At 40.3% G+C, this 21,527-nt stretch overlaps 1 protein-coding gene across 7 annotated transcripts in view; it reads left to right on the plus strand.

The window, feature by feature from the left end:
• The first annotated feature begins 1,964 nt into the window (after positions 1-1,964).
• GAPVD1 (GTPase activating protein and VPS9 domains 1) overlaps positions 1,965-21,527 on the plus strand; it is a 72,057-nt gene continuing 52,494 nt past the window's right edge. For 6 of the 7 annotated variants that reach the window (XM_042914180.1, XM_042914185.1, XM_042914182.1 and 3 more), the window contains exon 1: positions 1,974-2,058. The gene's annotated coding sequence lies outside the window, so the exon portion shown is untranslated. Of the gene's footprint in view, positions 2,059-21,527 lie in introns of all 7 variants that reach the window. The other variant, XM_042914186.1, reaches the window with a different exon arrangement.

Below are 21,527 nucleotides of genomic sequence, written 5' to 3' on the forward strand. Positions count from 1 at the left end.
AGAGAGAGCAGGGGAGGGGCAGAGATGGAGGAGGGGCAAAGAGCAGGAGAGACAGAATTCCAAGCAGCCTGTCACTGTCAGTGCAGAGCCCAATGCAGGGCTCCATGAATCTCAGGGTTCGTGAGATCATGACCTGAGCCAAAGTCTGATGCTTAACTGACTAAGCCACTCAGGCACCCAGAGCATCTTTTCACCTCTTGCGTTCACTCCTCCATGTGTAAAAGTTGTTAAGAACACTACCTTCTACATATTCCACCAGAATTACTGTTGCAGTGATCCATTGTTCTAATGTGGGGGTTGTGTTCCTTGAGTGTGCTAGGTGGGAAAAAAGTTGAAAACCACACCTATTCAAGTTATTCATTTATAGATGACAGAGTAGGGCTCAAAACAATTGACAATCCCAGTGCTCTTTTCACGACCCTCAAGAACTTTTTGCAACTTTTGGGGTCCTTTTCTTCCTCTCCTCCATGGCGTGGGTGTGTGTGCTCCAGCCCATCTAGAGTACTCAGTGTTAAGGGAAAGCAAACAGTGAATGTGTTCATTTACACATTCATTTTGCTTAGGATGGGTTCTTCCTTAGCAATCCTCACATGCCATCTCCCTTCTTGAAATCCAGCCATCCAGTAACTCCCCAGTATCATCATCTTCTTACAGTCATGGCCCCTCAACTTGATGAAGCTTTTCTCAGGGATTCTCATAGAACTACCCTAGATTGTAAATTGTATCTAGTGGCCTTTTTTTTTTTTTTTTTTTTTTTTTTCTCATTCCCCTGAGGCTTTGGGCAATGCTTTAAAACAAAGTTGATATATCGTCTTTGGTTGAACTGAATTCTTGAATCAGTTGAATGGCAATATGACAGTGATAATAGCTGAGTAGCTAACTATAGAATGCTATCTTGGTAATAAAATGAGGCAATAAATACGAAGCAAATTTTGACAATTTTTAAGGGTAATACATCAAAGAGAATGACTAAGTGGAAAGCAGTCTCAGAGCTGATTCATATTTGAAATGGTTGGAAAACTATTATTACTTTTTTTTTTTTTTTTGACTGGAGACTCTCAGTGTTGGAGGATATAATCATCGTTTTCAATTTTTTGAAAGGCTGTCAAGTGGAAAACATTCTAAATTGTTCCAGGCATCATAACTACTAGCAGCGGAAGGAAGTAAAAGGGAAGCCCGTTTCAGTTCACACAAGGCAGAACTTTCTAACTTTTAGAGCTGTCCAACAGTGAGTGGAGCAGGCTGTCCTAAGATTTTGAGGGCCCTGAAATTCGGATTGTTGAAATAGAAGTTGGAAGACCATCTGGCTGCCATGTACAAGAGCGAATTCCTGCCTGGGCGGGAGTTGGACTAATGACCTTTAGGGTGTCTTCTGATTCTAAAGTTTCTATGACTGCGGCTAGGTTAACTTCACATTTGAATGTATCTGAATTGTTTTTGTAAAATGATAAGTCAGTCAACTCAAACTGCATGGTCAACTTTACAAAGTAAAACGATAACATGAGGACTGGGAAATCAGGTTTAAAACCGGAAATCCAGATACCACTGAAGGCAATTTGCGACACTTTTAACAGAAAGGGAGAGGCGGTGTGTGTGTGTGTGTGTCTGTGTCCTGGGCAAGTGACACTTGTTAACGAAAATGTAAAAGCTCTGAATTGTCTTACTTTACACGTATCTCTTCCTGAGGGTTTTTCACATTTAGCAGCACCGTATGCGCCAGCAAGTGCCCGCGTCTCCTGAGGAACGACTTTCGGGAAGGCGCTTCTCGGTACCGCAGGTGCCCACGACCACTCACGCCAGGGGCGGACCGGGCTGGCTAAAGCGGAAGGACTCGGCGGGTCGTGCGCCAGAACCACCAGTCCCAGGGGCCCCCGCGGCGCCGCGCACGCGCGATGGCGTGGCGGCAGCGCCGCCGCAGGACGCAGGGAAGCCAACTAGCGAGTAGTGGCGGCGGAGGCGGCGGCAGCGGCGGTGGCAGTTCGCGGCGAGGGCGACGGTTCCGAGACCGAGTGGCGGTTCGGCGGAGGCCTGGGTGCCCTCCTCCGTGTGATCCTCTTGGTGAGTGCGTGTCGCCGGTTAACCATCGCGGAGTGCGCGGCTCGCTGCCTGGCGGCCGGGCTGCTCTGGCCTAGGGCCTCAGCCTGCGCCTAATGGCCGGACCGCCCAGTTCAGCTGACCCCTAGGCCCCGGGCCTTTCCCTCCCGCGTCGGGAGACGTGGGGGTCGGGAGACACACGGTTAGACCCAGGGGAGAGATTCGGCGGCGCGCAGGGGCCAGGGCGCCCTGGGGCAGATGGGAGGGAGGGACGCGTGGGGGATGGGATGGGAAGGGACCGGAGAACCGCGGGGCGGCTTCGGGTGGGAGCCACAGGCGAGCGACCTGGAAGGTAGAGAACTGAGTATAGGGGGCGAGAAAGAGGTGGAATGTCTTCTGGGTGCCGCTGGTGAAGATGTCATGCTTCCGGGACTCTTGACAAGCTGGACTCACGGATCTGGGGGTAGCCCACCTCTGAAACACACACACACACACACACTCTCTCTCTCTCTCTCTCTCTCTCTCTCTCTCTCTCGGCATCTTTTCACTTGCTGTCGGATGTCTTGGAAGTGAGGGACTGTTGGTTGCCTCCATCTCCTTTCCTTTAACTTCACCTTTTATTGACTGTCAAAATGTAAATGAGTGCTGGCTAGGCAAACCATAGAAATTGGGTTCTGTGTATAAGTCTGCGGAAAAACAGGCATGGTGATAACGTTCAGAAGAGAGGTCAAAGGAAGAATCATTATTTTTATATTAAAATTTGTGACAGAAGTCAGTTTGCGCACGCTTTGCACTAGAAAGGATTTCTAACCTGGGATTTCACCATTTGGTGGGTAGAGTATAGGGGATCTTTGAAGTAGAATGGGGATAAAATCCCATCTGTTGTTATTATCTGATAACTAATTTATTAGTTCTTTCAATTATAAATGTAGGCATTAAACCATAGTAGAATTAGCAGTGCCTGTGACTTTGTCACCAATAAAAATTACCACTATTTTTGTATCATGTTTGCAGTTTTTGCAGATATCTTAAAATATCATTTATGCTTATTTCTTCGAATTTATGGCATTATTAGACACACTGTTAGATCTTGTTATTTAATGTGATGTTAAAGCTGCACATACATTACCGAATTACGATTTTTAAATTGGTTTGCTAATAGTTCAGTATAATTGGTTTCTTTTGTAATTTTGAATATTTAATTATGCATTTAAAAGCAATCTGAGGGGCACCTGGCTGGCTCAGTCAGTAGAGCATGCGACTCTTGATCTTGGGGTCATGAGTTCAAACCCCATGTTGGGTCTAGAGATTCCTTAAGAATAAATTAACTAAAATAAAATAAAAATAAAAGCAATCTGAGAGAGAGTCCATAGCCTTCAGCAGACAGATACATGGTACATAAAGACTAATAATTCCTGAAGTAGAAGTAAGTGTTTGGGGATCTATAAGTCTGCCTGGAAGGATATTTGAATTATTATTTTTTTATTTTTTTACTTTTATTTTTTTAAACATTTTTTTCTTTTTTATATTTATTTATTTTTGAGAGACAGACAGAGTATGAGCAGGGGAGGGGCAGAGAGAGAGGAAGACCCAGAATCCGAAGCAGGGTCCAGGCTCTGAGCTGTCAGCACAGAGTCCGATGTGGGGCTCAAACCCAAGAACCATGAGATCATGACCTGAGCCGAAGTCGGACGCTTAACTGACTGAGCTACCCAGGCACCCACCCCACCCTTTTTTTTTTTCTAAGATAGAAGACAAGGCAGGGATGCCAGGGTGGTTCAGTCAGTTAAGTGACCGACTTTGGCTCCCGTCTTGATCTCGTGGATTTTAGCCCCGTGTCGGGCCCTGTGCTGACAGCTCAGAGCCTGGAGCCTGCTTCAGATTCTGTGTCTCCCTCTCTCTCTGCCCCACCCCTGCTCACACACACACTCTCTCTCTCTCTCTCTCAAAAATAAATAAGCATTAAAAAAAATGGTTTGAAAAAAAAAAAGACAAGGCAGATAGTATTATAGTTTAGATGAAAGAGGGAATTTTGTAAATAGGGAAGTAAAAGAAAAGATTTGACTGGGTCAGGGTATAATTTTGAAAAATAGACTGCAGATATTTCATTCAGGGTACTGGGGAATCAGCAAAATAAACTTAGGAAAAAAGGGAAGTGAACACTTTGGCCCTTCGATTTTTTTCTAGTAAGGCACCTCCTAGTTCTAAGTGGTTGAAGCCTTCTAAGCTCTTGTGTAAGCCCGTGGAAGGAAATTTTAATGCGTGCTGGTTTTCTTTAAATCGTGTAGGTAGGTAGTGTGGCTTTTGAAAGAGGGGTAGACTCCAAATCTTTTATCCTTAAGTAAAAACTACAAGATCTGTCTTCCAATACATTTTCCTATTGCTATTATTCTTTTCATGTATGATAGGAAGTAAATGTGCAGGTGATAGAGTTGGAGAATTGGTAAGTCATTTTCTTGAAATTCTATTTTATTTATTTATTTAAAACAGTTTTTTTGTTTTGAAAATTTTTAATGTTTATTTTTGAGAGAGGGAGAGAGAGAGAGACAGAGTGCAAATGGGGGAGGGACAGAGAGAGAGAAACAGAATCCAAAGCAGGTTCCAGCTTCTGAGCTGTCAGCACAGAGCCCGACTCGGGGTTGAACTCACAAAGTGTGGGATCATGACCTCAGCTGAAGTCAGACACCCAACCCACTGAGCCACCCAGGTGCCCCTTGAAATTCTATTTTAAATTCTGCAGTTCAGCTCCATTTTGGCATCAAACTCCTTACTGACAAATCAGTTGTAACATTTCTAAAAAAAATTTTTTTAACATTTATTTATTTTTGAGAGAGAGGGGTGGGGGAGGGACAGAGAGACAGAGACAGAATTCGAAGCAAGCTCCAGGCTTTGAGCTGTCAGCACAGAGTCCAAAGCAGGGCTCAGACTTAAGAACTGCGAGATCATGATCTGAGCCGAAGTCGGATGCTTAACCGACTGAGCCACCCAGGCACCCTGTGTAACATTTCTTTAGAATATGTGTGACTTGAGGGGCGCCTGGGTGGCTCAGTTGTTTAAGAGTCTGACTTCAGCTCAGGTCATGATCTCATGGTTGGTGGATTCGAGCCCCACATGGGGCTCTGTGCTGTCAGTGGGGAGTCCGCTTGAGATTCTTTGTCCCTCTCTCTCTGCCCCTCCCCGCCTGCACTGTCTCTCTGTCTCTCTCAAAATAAATAAATAAACTTAAAAAAAAAGTTTCTTCTAGAATATGTGTGACTTGAAACTTGAACCTGTTTGTGACGCACCTGTCAATATCTTGTGTGAATTTTTTTTTTCCTCTAAGATAATAGCAATAATGGAAAAGCCAGTGCAGCAAACTGTTTCGGGTTTTTTTTGGAAAAAATAAAGGGGAGTAAAGGAGAGTATTTTATGAAACGATGTTGGTGCTGAAATACTTCATGTTGAATTAAACACACCATATTACAAAATCACTGCCTTGGAGGGATCTTGTCTTGCAGGGGTCTTGCCTGGTGTTTTTTTGTGTCCTTAGGCTGCCTCCTTTGTCATTCTTTGCCCCGTCCCTTCATTTTTTTATAGAATGTATTTATCTGATCTTATGTTATTTGTAGGTATTTTTGTCTCCCCATTAGAATGTTAGCTCTGTGAGAATAGGGACTTTGTCTTCGCCATGGTGCTGGAATGGTGGCTGGCCTGTAACAGGTATTCAGTAAATAGTTGCTGAATAAGTAAATAAATCAGTTAATTTATAATAGCTAGGTTATTTCTGGGAATAAAACGTATTTATTTTTTAAATCTTCCAAGGAGTATTATGTATGCTGGGTTGGTTGAATTTGAACCTTTTCTTCTTACACTTAAAAAAAACCAATTTTTTTAAGTTTATTTATTTTTGACAGAGAGAGAGAGAGAGAGAGAGACAGATAATGAGCAAGGAAGGGGCAGAGAGAGACACACAGAATCTGAAGCAGGCTCCAGGCTCCAAGCTGACAGCACAGAGTCCGATGCTGGGCTCGAACTCACAAACTGTGAGATCATGACCTGGGCCGAAGTCAGATGCTTAACTGCCTGAGTCACCCAGGCACCCCACTTCTTACATTTTTTAAAAGACAAATTATTTCCCAAACATTATGTGGGAGTTTTTGTGGGCATTTGGTTCATGTGGGGACTAATTGTTCTTAATACATGTTGCCATGTTTGATTATTTTTAACTTCCTGCAGTGATGTGATGAAAGGAAGAGTCTGTGGATGAAGGTCTTTTTTTTCCTTTTTTAAAGTTTATTTATTTATTTTGAGAGGGAGAGCACGAGCAGGAGAGGGGCAGAGAGAGAATTTCAAGCAGGCTTTGTGCTGTCAGTGAAGAGCCCAACATGGGGCTCGATCTCACAAACCATGAGATGACCTAAGCCAAAATCAAGACTGGGATGCTTAATTGACTGAGCCACCCAGACAACCCTGTTGATGAAGTTCTTATTTTGCTAATGCTCTTCTACTTTGCGATCCTAGATTGTTACAAATGACACCGAATTGTTCACATCAAACTGATAAAAAATTTTAATGTCTGACAGTATCAAATATTAGTGAAGAGGTCGCTGAACATGGTAATTTAGAAATTGCTGGTGGAGTTTAAATTGGTACAGCTGCCTTGAGAGGCAGTGTTTGCAGTATTTAGTAAAGTTGAAAATGGGCATACCCTACCTATAATTTCCCAGCTTCTGGCAGGCAATAAGAATGGGTGGGGCAAAGGGGATGATCCTGTAATTTTTTTTGAAAGAGTGAAAGCAACTATGGCGATGTTAACAGTTAATTCTGGGAGGCAGAATACAAGTACTAAATCATCTTTGCACCTTTCCCTATTTTCTGTTGATTTTGTTGTTTTGAATCTGTAATTTTTTTTTTTTTTTTTTTTTTTTTAAGTAATCTCTACACCCACTGTGGGGCTTGAACTCATGACCCTGAGATCAGGCGTTGCATGTTCTCACTGAGCCTTCCAAGCACCCCTAAATCCATAACTTTTAAATATTGTTTTCCAACTCTTTGAAAAATCCTAAGCCTACAGAAGGGTTGCCACAGTAGTGTCATAACAACACCTTTGTACTCCTTACCTAGATTCGATGGTTGTTAGTTTTGCTCTGCTTGCTTTATGCACTAGTAGACACAGTTTTTTGCTGAAGTATTTGTGAGTTACTTTCACAACACTTTACCCCTAAATACTTTTAGCATATATTTCCCTAGAACAGACACTTTCTTCTACATATCTGCAATTAGTAGTCACCCTCAAGAAATTTAACGTGGATATTATTTTTTAATGTATAGTACATATTCAAAATTCCCCAGTTGTCCCAATACTGTCTTTAGATGTTTGATTTTGTGTTTGCCCCAAGATTCACTTAAGGAGCTTACATTGCATTTAGTTGCCTGTTTGAATCTGGACTGGTTTTCTAGCCTTTTTTTTTTTTTTTTTTTTTTGGTGGGGGAGGGGAGGGGTCTTTCATAACAGTAAGTATCTAGACCAGTTGTATTGTAGGATGTCCCTCAATTTGGATTTGTCAGAATATTTATGATCACATTATGTTAAACATTTTTGGTTGGAATGCTGTGTAGTTGATTTTATGTCTCAGTGTATCACATCAGAGGTGATGCAAATATTTCAATATTTCATTATTGATGTAAATTTGATCATTTGAATAAAGTAATATCTAATAAACTTATATTGTAAAGGCACTCTTTTCCTTTGTAATTAATAAGTAATCAGGGGGGTGATTATTTTAAAACTTTTTCAAACTCATGAGTTGTTAATACAGGTTCCAGTACAAAGAGTCAAGAAGATTTAGACTGGAGATACTACTGAATGGGAGAGTGGAAGATTAGGGAATGCTGTGTGAAAGACATGACATTTGAACTGGACCAACTATCATAGATGTAATTGGCACTAGGGCTATCGGAGAAAGGCCCGAGGTGTAGGGAACAACTTGAACAAAGAAGAGGAATTTGTAAATTAGAATATCCAAGTCTCCTCCCCCCCCCCCCTTTTTTTCTTTTTTTCTGGCTAGTGTGTTAGGTCTGTGAAATGGAAAAATGGGAGGGAAGATTGTAAAGATAGCTTGGGATGAAGAAATACTGGAAAATGGGGCTACCCAGATGATAGTATGTGATCATTTGCCTACAGGTATATCACTTCCTTCCTAGTGCTCACTGTGGTGAAACTTCTCACTGAGAGCTTGAAGTCAATAAAGAGCCAGAGAGGCAGCACAGGGAAGTGAAAAGAGTGTGGGCTGTGAAATCAAACAAATCTAGTTTTGAATTCTCTGCTGCATGATAGCTGAATGATTTGTCAGTAAGTTATTTGACTTTTCTAAACCTGATTCCTCATCTGTAAAGTGGAGGTGATAGGATTGACTAATAACAATACCATATGAAAAGCATCAGGAACGTGGCTTTCATTCAGTAGTTGCTAGTTAATCTTTTGATGCTTCAGCTCTCAATCTTTCACTTTCCCTCTTTGGCACCATATCCCTGACTTTATTTATTTATTTTTTTTTATTTTTTTTTTTTTTATTTTTTTTTTCCAACGTTTTTTATTTATTTTTGGGACAGAGAGAGACAGAGCATGAACGGGGGAGGGGCAGAGAGAGAGGGAGGCACAGAATCGGAAACAGGCTCCAGGCTCCGAGCCATCAGCCCAGAGCCTGACGCGGGGCTCGAACTCACGGACCGCGAGATCGTGACCTGGCTGAAGTCGGACGCTTAACCGACTGCGCCACCCAGGCGCCCCAACATTCCCTGACTTTAAAACAAGCCTTACTCTTCTCGTGCATTCTTGGACACTGTCACATTGCTGTCACTTCTCAGTTGACTCAGTTGGCTCCACTGTGAGTTTGTGAGCTGCTTTCCAGTGATGGCACAGAGCACTTCCCACCTTAGAGGTGATGCCTGATAATGGCATTCTGAAAATTGCAGCAGGTTAATTTATTTGGAAAAATTACCCCTAATTTTTATAGAAAATTGAAGAGGGAAAGTGGTTATATTTCCAATACTAAGACATTTCACATTATTTAAAAAAAATTTGCGGGCGCCTGGATGGCCCAGTCATTTAAGCATCCAATTCTTGATTTCAGCTCAGGTTGTGGTCTCATGGTTGTGAGATTGAGCCCCTCCCCCATGCATGCACTCAATCTCTCTCAAAATTAATAAATAAACTTTTTTTTTTTTTTTTAGAGTTGTATTAGGCAAAGTTGGTTACTTGTTACTCTAGGATTCTCTAAGGTAAAATGTAATTTTTTTGTTTGTTTTTTTGGTAAAAGTCTTATATAAATGGAATCCCTTTTATTTGCTATGGAAAGACCAGTACTTGAAAAAGAATTTCTCAAATGGTTAATTAATTTTTTTTCCCTTGCAGTTTTCTGTTTTTTCACCACATGGAATTCCTTCTCTGGAATTAATTTTTTCATAGGCATGAAGGATTTTAGTTATGTACTTTTTACATTTGAACTGCTCAAACTTTTATTTTCATAGAATTATTGTGACTTTGGGGCACCTGGGTGCCTCAGTTGGTTGAGCGTCTGGCTCTTGATTTCATCTTAGGTCATGATCCCAGGATGGTTGGATCAGGCCCCGAGTTGGGCTCCATGCTCAGCATGGAGCCTTCTTGAGATTCTTTCTCTATCTGCCCCTCTCCCATGCTTGTGCTCTTTTCCTTTCTCTTAAAAAAAAAAAAAAAAATTATTTGTGGATTTAACTCTGTAAGTAATCCTAATCAAGGTATTTTCATTTTTAAAGGAACTAAGCCCAATAATTTCTGTATCATGTATACATTTTAGAAGAGGCTTTAGGGACTGAGCTGTTTGATTTCTTGTTTTTAAATTATAGTTTGTTAAAATTTCTTTATACTTAACCTATATTTTCCAATTTGGGGGAGTATGTTTCAATATGTATTACGATTTTTTAAAAAGTTTTCTTTTTTTTTTTTTTTTAACGTTTGAGAGAGAGTGCCAGTGGGGAAGGACAGAGAGATGGGGGAGAGAGGATGCGAAGTGAGCTCCAAGCTGACAGCTGTGATGCAGGGTTTGAACTCATGAACTGTGAGATCCTGACCTGAGCCGAAGTCAGGATGCTCCCCCCCATTTTTTTTTTAGTTTTAAAAGCATTTCCAGTAGGGCAGTTTTTCACTGCTCCTAAGCTGAAACCCAGTTTTGTTTTGTTTTAAAGCTTTATTTATTTATTTGTTTATTTGTTTATTTATTTAAAGTTTATTTGAGAGAGAGACTGTGAGCACACACAGGTTGGGGAAGGCCAGAGAGAGAGGAGGAGAGAGAGAATCCCAAGCAGGCTCTGCACTGTCAGCACTGAGCCAAACTCGGGGCTTGAACCCACAAACCAACTGTGAGATCATGACCTGAGTCAAAATCAAGAGCTGGACACTTAACCGACTAAGCCACCCAGGCACCTCTTGTTTTGTTTTTTAAGTTTTTTTGTTCAATCTCTACACCCAACATGGGGCTCGAACTGGACCAAGAGATTAAAAGTTGTATGCTCTTGCACCTGAGTCAGCCAGGTGCCCCTGAAATCCAGTTTTGAACTCTGCAATGTAGTAGTCAGAAGTGGTGAATATCTGTTGATACTACAAGTTCTCATATTCACTATATATAAATAAAAGGTTAAACAAATGTTTAAACAAATGCTAACAGTGTAATTTTATATATGTGTATATATGTGTGCATGTGTGTATGTGTATATAGACAGATATAAATCAAGCCAAAATTATCTTTGTATATACCTTTTCATATGCCATTTTTAAAATATAAGGCTTTAAGCATAATGTAACTGTAAAAGCAGCGAGATATCTGCTCATTAATCTTTGTGTCTGAAAAGATGCTTGCTTGGTCTTGCTCCCATGTAATGCTGGTACACCCACCCTAGAGATTAGTGGGAAGCATGTCATCAAACATGTTCAGCTCTTCTTCCTTTTTTTTTACTTACTAATTTATGTTTTCAGTTTATTTTCTGTGAATCTTTGATTAAAATTGGAAAATTTTAAGGAAAAAAATGTTAGTCAAGGGATATTAGCCTGTTTCTCTTTTTATAGGATCAGAGTCAAATTATCTTCCCAAGCAGTCTGAATTTTACCCAAATACATTCATTTTTAAAGTTTTAAGGACTTAGGCTAACCTCACCTATTTTTAACCCACTCTGAACTGTCTTCTTTCACTTTCTAATGCAAAACTGACCCATCTCTTGATTTTACTTTCATTACTTATAAATCATGACTAGCTGATAAAAAATACATTTGGTCTAAAAATCGTAAGGCAGAATTGCAAAATGTTTACAAATACAGATTTTTGTACTAGAAGAGCTTAAGAAAGCATAGGTGAATTATTTTTGCAGAATTTGTTTCATCTTTATCACCTCCTTTAGAACCCAAGGAATTTTTGAGTCCTCTGAAACCAAGTGTTTTTTGATAAATAACTATTCAAGGTTGTGATGGGCCAGCTTGGATTCTGAGAAAGTGACCTATTAAGTGTCCTTATGAGTAAATTTCTGTTCCATCATTAATGATAATAGTAATTGGCATTTATTGAGTTCTTTCTCTCTTTGTAGACATTAGGTAAACTAGTTAAAATTATGAATTCCATAATTCTATGGAGGGATCTTAATGATTGATTTCTTTTTGAAAAGCTATTTTAGGCAACTAGATTTATTTATTATTTATTTTTATTTATTTATTTTTTGTGGTCCAGGAGGTTCCTTTTAGGTAAAACATAGTCAATGGTAATAAATAATGCTGCTTGAAGTTTGATAATATTTATAAATTTATGGGGTGTCTGGGTGGCTCAGTGGTTAAGTGTCCGACCAACTCTTGATCTCGGCTCAGGTCATGATATCAGTTTGTGGGTTCGAGCCCTGCATAGGGCTCCATGCTGACGGTGCAGAGTCTGCTTGAGATTGTATCTGTCTCCCTCTCTCTCTGCCCCTCCCCTGCTTGCTCTCCATCTCTCAAAATAAAAATAAACTTTAAAAAATATTCATAATTTTATGAGATACCATTCTGATAAATTTGATGAAATGGACTGACAGCCTGCTGTTTATTATACCTTCCCTAATTTTGAGGGTGGACTCTTGGATCTTGAAACAGGCTTTACCAGTATTACAGCTCAGCAAAAAATGCAGCTGAAGCTCACAGTTCTCTTTCTGTTTGGTTGTTTTGTACACCCACTGTACTTATGGAGGAAGCTAAGTTTATGCAGGGACCAAAGCTTCCTCAAAGCATGTGAGGTGGTGAAATCATTCTCTCCAAAATTCTCAAAGGGCTCTTAAGGACTTTAGGTTTTTTTTAATTTAAATTATGTAGTTTATCTTGAGCTCCAGCTTTATGTATGTCTAGTGAGTTGTCATTAGAGATTGTTGAATTGGAAGAAATTAGATTTGGTGGTATTTAATTTCAGACTAATAAAATTAATGGAGATTTATCTAATTGTGAAAGTTCCTGATACCCATTTCTAGATTGGTGCCATTGCAGTTCTGCTTATTAGTGTATAGCTTGTTATTGTTGAACTGTGTCCATAAGTACTGTCCTTTTTGTTGCACTTGAAATTTTTCACACTTATGGGGCGCCTGGGTGGCTCAGTCAGTTGAGACGTCCGACTTTGACTCAGGTCATGATCTCACAGCTTATGGGTTTGAGCCCCACTTTGGGCTCTGTGCTGACAGCTCGGAGCCTGGAGCCTGCTTCTGATTCTGTGTCTGTCTGTGTGTGTGTGTGTGTGTCTCTCTCTCTGCCCCTCCCCTCCTCACACACACACACACACTCTCTCTCTCAAAAATAAATAAAACATTAAGAAAAAAAAAAAGCATCTGATTTCAGTCCAGGTCATGATCCCATGGTTTGTGGGTTCGACCCGTGTCAGTCTGTATGCTGACAGCTCAGAGCCTGGACCCTGCTTCGGATTCTGTCTCTTCCTCTCTCTCTGCCCCTTCCCCACTCATGCTTTGTCTCTCTCTCTCTCTCTCCCTCTCAAAAATAATAAATGTTAAAAAAAAATAAATAAAAATTGCCCATGTGTAATATATTATTATTCACGGAATTTGTCTGGTCCTGAGTGTTTAAGTAATTGCACTAACAGATCATTTAGCGGAGGAATCTTAGTCCCAAGTTTTTATTTAAAAAAAAAAAAATTTTTTTTTTTTTTTAGTTTATTTATTTTTGAGAGAGAGAGAGACAGAGCATGAATGGGGGAGGGTCAGAGACAGAGGGAGACGCAGAATCTGAAGCAGGCTCCAGGCTCTGAGCTGTCAGCACAGAGCCCAACGTGGGGCTCAAACTCACAGACCATGAGATCATGACCTGAGCCAAAGTTGGAATTTCAACTGACTGAGCCACCCAGGCGCCCCATGTCCCAAGTTTTTATTATGTTTTCTTTTTTTTTTAATTATGAAAGTAACGTTCTTTGTTTAAAAAAAACCTAAAAATACAAAAAAATGGAAGCTTTTCTTCCCCACGTATATATGCACATGCTATATGTTTTCAGTTTTTCTTTTCTTCCCCCAGAAATTGTCAATACTTGTAGTGCTTTACATATATTAACTTGTTAAACTTTTACAGCCCATGAACATACCTTATGAAGTAGATTCTATTTTATATCCTTTTGCAGATGAAGAAAGCAAGGCGAGGAGAATTATCAAAGGTTGCACAACTAGTGAGTGGCCAAGCTGATATTGGAGCACAGGGAGCCTTGCTCAAGGGTTTGTGGTTTAGCTGCCTCTTGGGTCTTACCTTGGGTATCATTCTTCAGTGTGCTTTTTTCCTGTAATGGTACACCATGGACAACTTTCTGTGTACCTCTCTCAATAATTATGTATTGCTTCTCAATAATTATGTAGTACTCAGTGACAGAGATGTACCATAACAATGTTTTTCAAAATTAATCTTGTTTAATATTGTCAGTTACATTAGTAATGATTTCAAGTAATACTTTTTTTAGGGGTGTCTGGGTAGCTCAGTTGGTTAAATGTCCAACTCTTTTTTTTTTTTTTTTTTTTTTTTTTTTTAAATTTTTTTTTTTTTTCAACGTTTTTTATTTATTTTTGGGACAGAGAGAGACAGAGCATGAACGGGGAGGGGCAGAGAGAGAGGGAGACACAGAATCGGAAACAGGCTCCAGGCTCCGAGCCATCAGCCCAGAGCCTGACGCGGGGCTCGAACTCACGGACCGCGAGATCGTGACCTGGCTGAAGTCGGACGCTTAACCGACTGCGCCACCCAGGCGCCCCTTTTTTTTTTTTTTTTAATTTATTTTCATGTTTATTTTTGCGAGAGAGAGACAGAGCGTCATCGGGGGAGTGGCAGAGTGAGAGGGAGACACAGAATCCGAAGCAGGCTCTAGGCTGTGAGCTGTTAGCACAGAGCCAGATGAGGGGCCCAAAGTCACAAGCCTTGAGATTATGACCTGAGCTGAAGTCTGATGCTTAACTGAGTGAGCCACCCAGGTGCCCCCCAACTCTTTTTTTTTTTTGTTTATTTATTTTGAGAGAGAGAGAGAGAGAGCACACGTACAAATGTGAGTGGGGGAGGGGCAGAGAGAGAGGGAGAGATTCCCAAGCAGGCTCTGCACTGTCAGCCTGGAGCCAGACTCAGGGCTCAATCCCACAAACTGTGAGTTCATGAGCTGAGCTGAAATCAAGAGTCAGACACTTAATGGACTGAGCCACCCAGGCACCCCAAGCACCTGCTTGGGACTCTCTATCTCCCTGCCCTGCCCCCACTGTGTGCACGTGTGTGCACTTGCTCTCTCAAAATAAGTAAATACATTAAATAAATAAAAAGTCAAGGTTTTTGAACTGGAATAAGTGAGGATACATTAGTATTTACTAAGTAATGCATATTTGCTGTCCAGGGATTTTGATATTCTCTCAGTTGGGTTGTGTAATAAAATCTGAGCTTAACCCACGAGCCATTTGGTATGCATGAATTCATTATTTTTGTGGTTAGTCTGTCTTCTTTAATTCTCGAAAATTAGTAGTGTATTGGGGGCAAAAAAAATCGACATCTGTTTGGATTTTATTTATTTTTGGCAGGCTGTAGAATTTTGGTGTCATAGCAAGAAGTCTGGTTTGGTGTTAATTTGAGATGTGAATACTGTCTGGCTTTATATGACTTGCATCTTCAAAGTAGTGTGCCTTTCAGTTCCTTGTACTTGTGCCAGGAATAGTTGGTACTAAGTCCTTTTTTTCCCCCTACAGTGTTTCACTGTTTTTTCAAATATACCAACTAAAGATAATTAAAGTATGATTTGCTTCCATTTTTTTCCCTCATTGACGGTTATTTTTTATTTTTATTTCTTTGAAAGTTTATTTATTAATTTTGAGAGAGAAAGTACGAGCAGGTGAGGGGCAGAGAGAGAAGAGAGAGCAAGAATCCCAAGCAGGCTTTGCACTGCCAGCGTGGAGCCCGGTGTAGGGCTCGAACTCACGAAATGTGCAGTCATGACCTGAGCCAATTTCGGACACTTAACCAATTGAACCACCCAGGCAGCCCAATAGCTATTTTTTAATTGTGAAGAAATACGTCATTCAGTCATTTGTGTAATAATTTTTTATAAATTCAGATGTTAAACGAGTACCTGCTAAGTGCCAGCCTGTCTGCTAAGAAAATGGGGATACCAAGATGACTATGTCACTCCTTCAGGTAACTTGGAGTTTTGTTGAGAAAACAACACTTTGTTGCAAACAGTATAAAATATGGAAAGCTATGATAGAGATGAGCCCAAAGGAGAAAGTATGAGAATGGCCAGGAAAGACTCCTTGGTTTGAGCTGGGCTCTGATGCTTAAGTGAGATTTAACTGGCCAGGGACAAGCATGGGTCAAGAATTCCAGAGGGTATGTAGAAATCTGGTCTGTGGAATCTATTCAGATTTGTTATGATCACATATCCCTGTGAGAATGAGGGCCCCTCAAGAGCAGACTTTGCCTGTCTTGTTCATTAGTGCCTAGCACATTGTAGATCTTTAACAAACATTTGTTGAATGAGTGAGTGGAGGAAGTGTGTTAAAGTTTACTGTGCTTGTCCTTTTTTTAGAAAGAGATGAACTCATTATTTTTAATACCTGATGATTTTTAGATCATGTAATTTAACAAAACATAAAATGAGTAATAAACTGTTCCACACTGAAGGAGGTTAAGTTTTATAAAAGGAAACACATGTAGACAAATCCTTGTAATTCAAAATGGTTATTTATGAAAAATATTTGCAAAAGATGTCCATCTCTTGTATGGATTGGTTAGATCCCTGAAAAGTGGTGGGTAATTAAAATAAATCCTCAAGGGGTGCCTGGGTGGCTCAGTCAGTTGAGCTTCTGACTTCTGCTGGGGTCATGGTCTCGTGGTTTGTGGGTTTGGGCCCCATGTTGAGCTTTGTGCTGACAGTGCAGAGTCTGCTTTGGACTCTCTGTCTCCCTCTATTTGCTCCTTCCCCGCTCACTCTCTCTCAAAAATAAAGAATAAACATTAAAAAATTTTTTTTAACAAATCCTCAAATTTAAATTATTTGATTGATAAACCATGGAAGCTAACATTGTGGTAGGTCATTAAAAATTGGCAGTCATGTCCTTTTTGCCGTATTGGGTTAATACGGTATCAGTGAGAGAGAGTGAATCTTTTTTTTTTTTTTTTTAATGTTGATTTATTCATTGTTTTGAGAGAGAGTGTGTGTGTCAGCCGGGAGGGGCAGAAAGAGAGGGAGAGAGAGAATCCCAAGCAGGCTGTGTACTGTCAGCACACACCACACCCTGACATGGAGCCCGATCCCATGAACCATGAGATCATGACCTGGCTGAAATCAAAAGTTGGACGCTTAACCGACTGAGCCACCCAAGCACCCCAATTAAAAAAAAATAATGCTTATTATTTTAATAAGAAACACACACATTTTTTACTGTTTACTTATTTTTGAGAGAGAGAGAGAGCATGAAAGGGAAAGGGCAGAGAGAGAGAGGAAGTCATAGGATCCGAACTGCTGACAGCAGAGAGCCAGACGAGGGGCTCGAACCCACGAACTGCAAGATTATGACTTTAGCCAAAGTCAGACGCTTAACTGACTGAGCCACCCAGACACCCTGACAGTTTGAAACTTTCAAAGAAAAAGGGACTTGTCCAGATACTGACTCACCAATGAATAGTTGTTGAAAGACTGGGGCGATTAGAAGTGGCCTTGACTTATGAATTACAGCACTCACAGATGGTGTAGTGGTAAGAGCTCAGTGAGTCACATGTACTTGGATTCTGGTTTCATCTTTGCCAGTTACTAATTTGACCTTGGGCAAATTAATTTCCTCAGTTTCCTCACCTGTAAAACATGGATAAGAATACCTGCCTTTCAGGGATGTTATACAGATTAAATGAGAATATTCATTTAAAACACCTGGTTGGTGCCTAGTACATGACAAGCCTGAAATATATGGTAGTTATTATTTGTATTTACTGAACACTGATACATTTTACTATGACCAGTTAATTAAAATTATTTTCAAGCTCAACCATTACTATTTATATAAAATTTTTTAATGTTTATTTATTTTTGAGAGAGAGCACGAGTGCAAGTGTTGGGGGCGGCAGAGAGAGAGGGAGACACAGAATCCCGAAGCACGTTTCAGGCTCTGAGCTGTTAGCACAGAGCCTGGTGCAGGGCTTGAACTCATGAACTGCAAGATCATGACCTAAGCTGGAGTCGAATGCTTAACCAACTAAGCTACCCAGGTGCCCCTCAACCATTACTGTTTATAATGCAGTTTTAAAAAGTTTGCTGTTATATGGAAATTAATAGGGGCACCTGGGTGGCTCAGTCGGTCGAGCATCTGACTCTTGTTTCGGCTCAGGTCATCATCTCATTCATGGTCTGTGGGTTCAAGCCCTGTATCAGGCTCTGCTGACAGCGTGGAGCCTGCTTGGGATTCTCTCTGCCCCTCCTGTGTATGCTCTCTCTTTGTCTCAAAAATAAATAAATGAACTTTTAAAAACTTTAAAAATTTATATATTTTTAGAACAGTTTAAGTTTTACGGAAAAATTGAGAGAATAGTATAAGGAGTTCCCATGTACCTAGCACCAAGTTGCCCCTATCATTTACATCTTACCCTTAGCATGGTATATTTGTTACACTTAGTGAATATATATATATACACATATATATATATATATGTATATATATATATATATGTTTTTTTAAACGTTTTTATTTCTGAGAGCAAGTGGGGGAGGGGCAGAGAGCGAGGAGGACAGAGGATCTGAAGCAGGCTCCACACTGACAGCAGAAAGCTTGATGCGGGACTCGAATTCACAAACTGAACCATGAGATCGTGACCTGAGCTGAAGTTGGATGCTTAACCAACCGAGCCAGCCAGGGGCCCCACTGAACCAATATATTGACACATTATTATTAAAGTTCATATGTTATTTAGATTTCCTTAGTTTTCACCTGATGTCCTTTTCCTGTTCTAGGATCCCACTTTATATGTAGTTGTCATTATCTCTGTAATATTTTTGAAGTTTTTTTATTTTTATTTTCAATGTTTATTTTATTTTTGAGAGAGAGAGAGAGACAGAGCACAAGTGGAGGAGGGGCAGGGAGCGAGGGAGACACAGAATCCGAAGCAAGCTCCAGGCTCCAATCTGTCAGCACAGAGCCTGACGTGGGGCTGAGACTCATGAACCACGAGATCATGACCAGAGCTGAAGTCAGATGCTTAACCAACTGAGCCACTCAGGCGCCCCTATTTATTTACTTTTAGAGAGAGAGAGAGGGAGACGATTCCAACCAGGCTCAGCATTGTCAGCACAGAGCCTGACCTGGGGCTCGAACTCACAAACCGTGAGATCATGACCAGAACCAAGATCAAGAGTCAGACACTTAACCAACTGAACCACCCAGGTGTTCTGAGAGGTTGTTTAACATAGTGTTGGATGTTCTTGCATCAGCAATCAGACAACAAAAGGAAATCAAAGGCATCAAAATTGGCAAAGATGAAGTCAAGCTTTTACTTTTTGCAGGTGACATGATACTATACATGGAAAACCCTATAGACTCCACCAAAAGTCTGCTAGAACTGATACATGAATTCAACAAAGTCACAGGATGCAAAATTAATGTACAGAAATCAGTTGCGTTCTTATACACTAATAACAAAGCAACAGAAAAAGAAACTGATCCCATTCACATTTGCACCAAGAATCATAAAATACCTAGGAATAAACCTAACCAACGATGTAAAAGATCTGTATGCTGAAAACTATAGAAAGATTATGAAGGAAATTGAAGAAGATACAAAGAAATGGAAAAACATTCCGTGCTCATGGATTGGAAGAATAAATATTGTTAAAATGTCAATACTACCCAAAGCAATCTACACATTCAATGTAATCCCAATCAAAATTGCACCAGCATTCTTCTCGGAGCTAGAACAAGCAGTCCTAAAACTTGTATGGAACCACAAAAGACCCCTGAATAGCCAAAGTAATATTGAAGAAGAAGACCAAAGCAGGAGGCATCACAATCCCAGACTTTAGCCTCTACTACAAAGCTGTAATCATCAAGACAGCATGGTATTGGCCCAAAAACAGACACATAGACCAATGGAATAGAATAGAGACTCCAGAATTAGACCCACAAGAGTATGGCCAACTAATCTTTGACAAAGCAGGAAAGAATATCCAATGGAAAAAAGACAGTCTCTTTAACAAATGGTGCTGGAAGAACTGGACAGCAACATGCAGAAGAATGAAACTAGACCACTTTCTTACACCATTCACAAAAATAAACTCAAAATGGATAAAGGACCTGAATGTGAGACAGGAATCCATCAAAACCCTAGAGGAGAAAGCAGGAAAAAACCTCTGTGACCTCAGCCGCAGCAATTTCTTACTTGACACATCTCCAAAGGTAAGGGAATTAAAAGCAAAAATGAACTATTGGGACCTCATGAAGATAAAAAGCTTCCTTTGCACTGCAAAGGAAACAATCAACAAAACTAAAGGCAACCGATGGAATGGGAAAAGATATTTGCAAATGACATATCAGACAAACGACTAGTATCCAAACTCTATAAAGAACTCACCAAACTCCACACCCGAGAAACAAATAATCCAGTGAAGAAATGGGCAGAAAACATGAATAGATGCTTCTCTAAAGAAGATATCCAGATGGCCAACAGGCACATGAAAGGATGCTCAATGTCACTCCTCCTCAGGGAAATACAAATCAAAACCACACTGAGATACCACCTCACGCCAGTCAGAGTGGCTAAAATGAACAAATCAGGAGACTGTAGGCGCTGGGGAGGATGTGGAGAAACGGGAACTCTCTTGCACTGTTGGTGGGAATGCAAACTGGTGCAGCCTCTCGAGAAAACAGTGTGGAGGTTCCTCAAAAAATTAAAAATAGATCTACCCTATGACCCGGCAATAGCACTGCTACGAATTTACCCAAGGGATACAGGAGTGCTGATGCATAGGGGCACTTGTACCCCAATGTTTATAGCAGCACTTTCAACAATAGCCAAATTATGGAAAGAGCCTAAATGTCCATCAACTGATGAATGGATAAAGAAATTATGGTTTATATACACAATGGAATACTACTTGGCAATGAGAAAGAATGAAATATGGCCTTTTGTAGCAACGTGGATGGAACTGGAGAGTGTGATGCTAAGTGAAATAAGTCATACAGAGAAAGACAGGTACCATATGTTTTCACTCTTATGTGGATCCTGAGAAACTTAACAGAAGACCATGGGGGAGGGAAAGAAAAAAAAAAGGTTAGGGAGGGCGGAAGCCAAACCATAAGAGACTCCTAAAAACTGAGAATACACTGAGGGTTGATGGGGGATGGAAGGGAGGGGAAAGTGGGTGATGGGCATTGAGGAGGGCACCTGTTGCGATGAGCAATGGGTGTTGTATGGAAACCAATTTGACAATAAATTTCATATTAAAAAAAGATGAAAAATAATAGCATGTTTATATATTGGTGAGAATATCCAGTAGAGAGGGAAATATGGATGGGGGGATGGGGTAGTTGGGATTACTGCAGTAATATTCTTGAGTAGATAGATGTGAAGGGAGGAAATTAGCATAAAAGTGAGGGTTGGCTTTGATCATGAGAAAGGCAGTCCATTCAAAATAAAAGGTAGAGCATGTGTGTGTGTGTACACACACACACACACACATATATATATATATATATATATATATATATATATATATATACATACTTGTAGTTACTTGTAGTTTAGTTGTTCCTGGCGTCCAAGTTGACTAAACTTTATGAGGACGGAGGCTGTGTGTGTTCTGTCTTGTACTATTAGTGCCTGGTACAATGAAGACATTCAGAAAATATTTGTTGAATTGAATTAAGTTGGAGAAGATGGCTTTTAACAGCCTTACCAATTCTAAGATTCTTTTTTTTATTTTTCTTTAATGCTTTTTATTTTTGAGAGAGAGACAGTGCATGAGTGGGGG

Source organism: Panthera leo, chromosome D4 (assembly GCF_018350215.1).
Source record: "Panthera leo isolate Ple1 chromosome D4, P.leo_Ple1_pat1.1, whole genome shotgun sequence".
Classification (NCBI taxonomy): Eukaryota; Metazoa; Chordata; class Mammalia; order Carnivora; family Felidae; genus Panthera; species Panthera leo.